At 41.7% G+C, this 5533-nt stretch overlaps 2 long non-coding RNA genes across 3 annotated transcripts; both read left to right on the forward strand.

The window, feature by feature from the left end:
* The first annotated feature begins 714 nt into the window (after positions 1-714).
* On the forward strand, positions 715-2654 carry LOC119006454. Of its 2 annotated transcripts, none has more exons than XR_005070801.1 (4): positions 715-745; positions 1715-1780; positions 2024-2449; positions 2560-2654. It is a non-coding gene; the product is annotated as an uncharacterized LOC119006454 (long non-coding RNA). The 2 variants fall into 2 exon arrangements; XR_005070800.1 differs by having other exon boundaries at positions 737-970.
* Positions 2655-3318: 664 nt separating this feature from the next.
* On the forward strand, positions 3319-4072 carry LOC119006455. Its single transcript, XR_005070802.1, has 3 exons — positions 3319-3355; positions 3460-3567; positions 3816-4072. It is a non-coding gene; the product is annotated as an uncharacterized LOC119006455 (long non-coding RNA).
* The last annotated feature ends 1461 nt before the right edge of the window (positions 4073-5533 follow it).

A 5533-nucleotide genomic window follows, 5' to 3' on the forward strand; every position in this document is an offset into this window, starting at 1 on the left:
TGATAAAATATATATTTTTTGTTATAAACTTGAACATGTTTATTTTTTGTGGTCGGGTGTGTGTGTGCGAGAGTGGAAATCGTGAAGTAACTATTTTAACGAATGAAGTTCCTCCATTAAATCTTGAAATGGGACCACCATACACTGTACCACAAGCATCCAGTAGTGCAAACAACGATGGGCGGTGAATGGCTTTCTTCGATTGTACTTCGTGGACCACCTGGCAACGCAGTTGACCATAGTCATTAACTGAGCAAATAACAAACTTGACCTTTTACTTACCAACCTCTTGATAAACATGTAGAGAGGGAGAGAAGTGAAGAGGAGAAGAGTTTCAGAAAGCCTCAACTGTAACTAGTCAGACAACCCACCCAGTGAGCATTTTGCCCCTGAAAAGATGTTTGAAAAATGGCCATTGTCACTGGTGAAAAGACATCAAAAACTGGTTCAAATGTGAACCTCTTTCCACCAAATATTTCAAGACATTGATTAAATGTTCACGTTTACATCACATTTCATTGGGATTTGCAATACAGACATTTAGCTGAGAATGGATTAGGTTTCTGAAGGACAATATGTTCTTATTTGCACATTGAAGAGGATGAAAGATGTCTTCATAGCAGATTCTACACAATTCTGCATGGATCAAGGCTACTCTACTTGTTCCACCACAACAGTGCTTATTCATTTCTTCAGTCTCATCCTTGAGTTCCAGTTCGAAGCTGAAACACTTTAAGTACTTGCTGTGAGTACTTGCCCACTTGTACATCAATGTATTATACTGCTCCCATTAAGCATCTTGTTGGCCGCTCACAGCCTATATATAGTTCTATATTTATAACATTTCATATGAAACTTAAAGAGGTCATATTATGCTTTTGGGTTTTGTTTTACCCTTCGTTTATTGTGCTATGAAGCATTGTTGTGCATGTAAAAAGAAGGAGTGAAAAAGCCCAAAGTCCACGCCAAAGTAAGTTACTCTCTCCCACAGAAAACACTGCTCCTGCCATGCCTGATATGTTATGGAGTCGAGTCTTTACTTCTGTAACCTATGTGCCTCACTATGTAACAGGCATTATATGAATATATATATTTATATAATGTTATTTACACTACCTTGCTCGACATGACCTGCCTCTGCCTCTGACTGGCTGCATCCTCCCCATTAAGGAACGTGCAAGTATAATGAAATGATGTCTCATTTGTGGGTAAAATAGCATGATATGACCTCTTTCAAATGCATTGAAATGACGTCTTCCTGTAAATCACACTTCACTTAACAGTACAATATAACGTACAATATAAGTTTGGAGAAATACCTTTACAAAATTTATATCGTCCACCGACAAGATGATACACAGATTTGTGTTTTGTGGCATGTTTATGTTGGCGATAAGGCTTAAATGCTTGTTCACACCAAATATCATACAGTTCTCAAGAAGAAATCAACTTGAAATCCAAGTCGCATGTGCCAAAGTCCAATTTTGCCAGATGCAAATGATACATAGCCTTCATCCTAACTAAAGGGGGCAGAACCATAGTCACATGGTTCTCTTCATCTTCATCACACATTACAGTTGCAGTTTTAACAATCAAAACTACTTGGTACATTTTGGAGAAGGTGTCGCTTTGTAAACGTGTTGCAAGTCAAATTGTGTTAACATCTGGATGTAACTCACAACAAGTCAGTGCTAATTTTTGTGCTTTCAAACAGGACATGAACTGTGGTTTCTTGTATGAAGGTCCTGTGTTTTGACCCATCCATCCTCAGAATGTAATGGTAAGTATGGCATGTAAACAGCTGTATGTAAGCACCTGGAAAGTCTACATAGTTATTAGTGTACATAGTCAAGCCATCGGGCAGAGTCCGGTGGTGGTGTAGTTGCACACAGAATTGTAAGTGACCCTCTGGGCTCCTAGTTAGAAGTAGACACATTTCTTGGCAAATGATAAAGAGATTGCTACAAGGAGTATGAAAGGAGTCATGTCCTGATTTAAGGAGTTTTATCTCACCCTTTATTAGACACTTAGCACCTCATCAGAACTTTCCAGACAGACTTGCTGTAAAAAAGGGATGATTGGAGGCCGGCCAACCTGCAGCCACGGTGAGCATGACTAGCAGGTGGTGGTGGGTGTTACCACTGGTGGCATTTCCCGGTACAGTCAACACCATACTGAGAACCGGCTGCATCTGTTTTAAGAGCGGCTATACCGTGATCTGAGTGGTCAACACAAAGGCTTTCTGAAAGGTTGGTTCTTTCATGAGGCATAATGGATTTTAATAACGGAGGCAATCATGCTCTTTTTTTTTTTCTTTTTTCTTTTTTTAGCTTTCAAGTTGTCAGACATGTGAAGTTGGCATGAAAACTGAAACACAAAGATAATCAGTCCAGGTCTTAGAGCAGCACCACATGCAGAGCACACCGTTGCACGAACAGGAGGGAGTTGGGTGAGAAATTCCTCTCTGACTTCATAAGCATTGAAGTCATTTTTCTTGAAATCGGCTCCTATTTGCTCAAATAAACTGACCAATCTACCTTCCGATGACTAATTGAAAAGGTCTTGAGGGAACCTGTGTTTTTAAGGGAGAAAAACAGGACTTCATCCTTCTTCCACCTCACCCGCTTCATACCTCTCATCCCTCCCTCCATTCTTCATCAAAGGTACATGTGCCCGCAGCGTAACACCGCGTGTGCCTCCAACAGTCATTTATCATCATATACTTATTTCCAAAAAAGAACCATTTGTGTAATGAAAGCTCAGAGGGGAAGAAAACTGGAAAAATGAAGGGAAAAACTTTTAACCTGTAATAAAAAACAGACATGCCATGTAGGAGGCGAAGGAGGTGACGTCTCATTTGCTGCCAGCACTCCCCAAGGTGGCGGTGGTGGTGTGGAGGGGTTGTGGCGGGGGGTGGGTTTGGGCACGTCACGTCACATTATAAGGAATGAATTAAGGCTTGGATGCAAAGAGGGGGCTCTAGATGCTCTTCGCTTTTATGAGGCTGCAAGCAGAGCCGAACGCACCGTTGTCGGGCTGGCTCGTAATAGCTGAATGCTCTTGCACAACGGCATCACCACCGACTGCCATGTTCCCAGAACTGAGGCACATTTTTCCACAGTTAAGATGTCACCAAACAAATGTTGAGAAGGTATGCCCAGCAGAAGGCAGATGTCTCTGGAAAGAAAGTTCAGAGGAGGCAGAAAGGGTTGGTGAACATCTGTAAGAAAAAAGTGCTTGTATTGAGTTTGGACATTAAACCTACTTACATTTTGGTGATTTGGACATTTTAATCTTTTTTTTCTCTTTTTTTTTTACAGCTCATTACATTACAAGTTCGTCACAGCTATTTTTTGTAAGTGCAAGCAAGTGTTTTTTACATTTATTGTGACAAAAACTCTGTTACCTGGTGTGTGCACTGCTGTTTACTTCCATCCTCCACAAATCTTCATATCCTAGCAGGAGCATTTCAGAGGCTCATGGTCAGGTCCCATGCAAGCAGATGTGTGGAAGTGTCTCTGTCCTACATGGACTTTTAACATGATTACCGTGGATAATCCTGAGCAGGTGAGCACAAGTTTCTCCTGAAGTGTTGCAAGATTTTGCATATTGCACAGACAGTGTGGCTGCATGGTCCCAGTGCAACCACACTGCCTGCACTATCTATATCTGATCGTCCGCCCTGACAGCTAGACAAAGTCGACTTTATGAAATACCTTCAGTAAATGTGATAATATACCCTCTTAAATCCACAATGTGCCAATTATTAATAAGCAAACGCTTTGAAGTGGACTACTTTGCTGCATTTGTTCTAGATCCCGCACATGTGCTGGCAATGAAAGCTCTGTGATTTAACGTCCAGTTAACTGACGGTAATGGTTTGTAACTGATCAGCTGAGTTATTCACCGAGCATAAGAGATTTTTGTGAACCCAGCCACACCTTGTTTTCTTACCTCTGGAAGGGCGCTGACCCGTGAATGTGAATAAGAAGGGGTTACGCTTATTAGACAGAAACACACACACACACACACACACACACACACACAATGTACATAATGTGCTAAATCAGTATGCAAGAACTTGAAGTCACACAAGGCTAACTGGTGAGGGGGAAAACGAGGAAAAACAGAAGCAACAGACCATCTCTGGAAGAGCTGAAGAGCTTTTGTTACAGTGGTTTATGGAGTCCATCACAAAACATGAGCCCGTATATAGTAAATATACGCACAGGCTTCACTTTGTTTGCAATCCATCCATAACTTCTAAACTTCCCTTGTTTAATTTTATGTTCCAACTTTCAGATGACAGTAACTTTATTCCCTACTTGAAACCGCTTTGTCTGGCCACTCTCTGCCACTGTTTTTTTCCCCCCCTCTCCTTCTTTTCTCTCACCGCAAGCTTGGCTACCGCTGTCACCAAGGATAACCAGAGAGTTAAGAGAAAGTTATGAGATGGAGAAGAGTGCTACTGTGAAACACACTCAGGGCAGGTTATGGTTCCCTTCAAGCTGCAGCTCCTGGATCTTTTCAGCGGTTGTCCTCAGAGGTTGAATGTACAGTACAGCATGTGTGGGGGTGAGGTAAGCTGAACCCCAGTGTAGCACTCAGCTGGGGCGGCGATTTTGTGATGATAGCGGTGCCAAGACACTTACTGGCATATGTTACATATTTCTGTTTGTAGAGACGCACACACAAACACACCATATCTTTTCCAAGATGTGTCACGGACCTCATTAGGATCATGGATGACATCACTTCTCTGGCTCAGATGAAGGGCTTGTAATGGAGGTGTCTGTGAAAAGAAAAAAAAAATCATGTATGCTTCTTGTGCATTGGATTATTTTTCTCTTTTTTAACAGCTGATATGTGCTGTTGATGCACTGGCATCAGGAGGCAAACACTATTAAAAATGTCAAGGTAGAAGTTTGAAGATATGTTTGTAAGTGACAGTTCTGTTGTTGAAACCTCTGAGGTTTTTTGAGACGTGTGCACTCCTTCAAATGCGAGCCAGATTTAGGACAACCGAGTTAACACAGATGATATCAATCAGCACAGATACGGATTCAGTTTGCATCCAGTGTGATATCTGATATCTCTGGAAGAGAGAGAGAGGTCACATAGAGCATTTTGAGAAGTTGAGGGTGAGTGACACTTTGAAGGTCTTGATGTTCAACAAAGCCTCTGCTCAGCTGACCACCCTCAAACCAGTAACCAGGTTGAGAAACCTGATGACACCATCCAGTGGTAAGTTGTTTATTTTCAAAGTGGCAGATAAAGATGTAGACTGAAGCTGTGACATAGAACTCTCGACAAACTTGCCTGACAATCACTGAAAAAAGTAGTTAAATACCTCCAGCCCATAATGTTTGAACTAGGGACAACAACACAGCACACATCCCAGCAGAGCCATTATCATTTAATGTTTTATCAGGTAGGCAAGACTCCTTTGGCGCCTCGGATGGCTATCCGAGATGCCAAAGGAGTCTTATTTTGGTTTCAAGTTGTGGCCATAATTACTTAAAATACACACACT

This window comes from Acanthopagrus latus, chromosome 17 (genome assembly GCF_904848185.1).
Source record: "Acanthopagrus latus isolate v.2019 chromosome 17, fAcaLat1.1, whole genome shotgun sequence".
Classification (NCBI taxonomy): Eukaryota; Metazoa; Chordata; class Actinopteri; order Spariformes; family Sparidae; genus Acanthopagrus; species Acanthopagrus latus.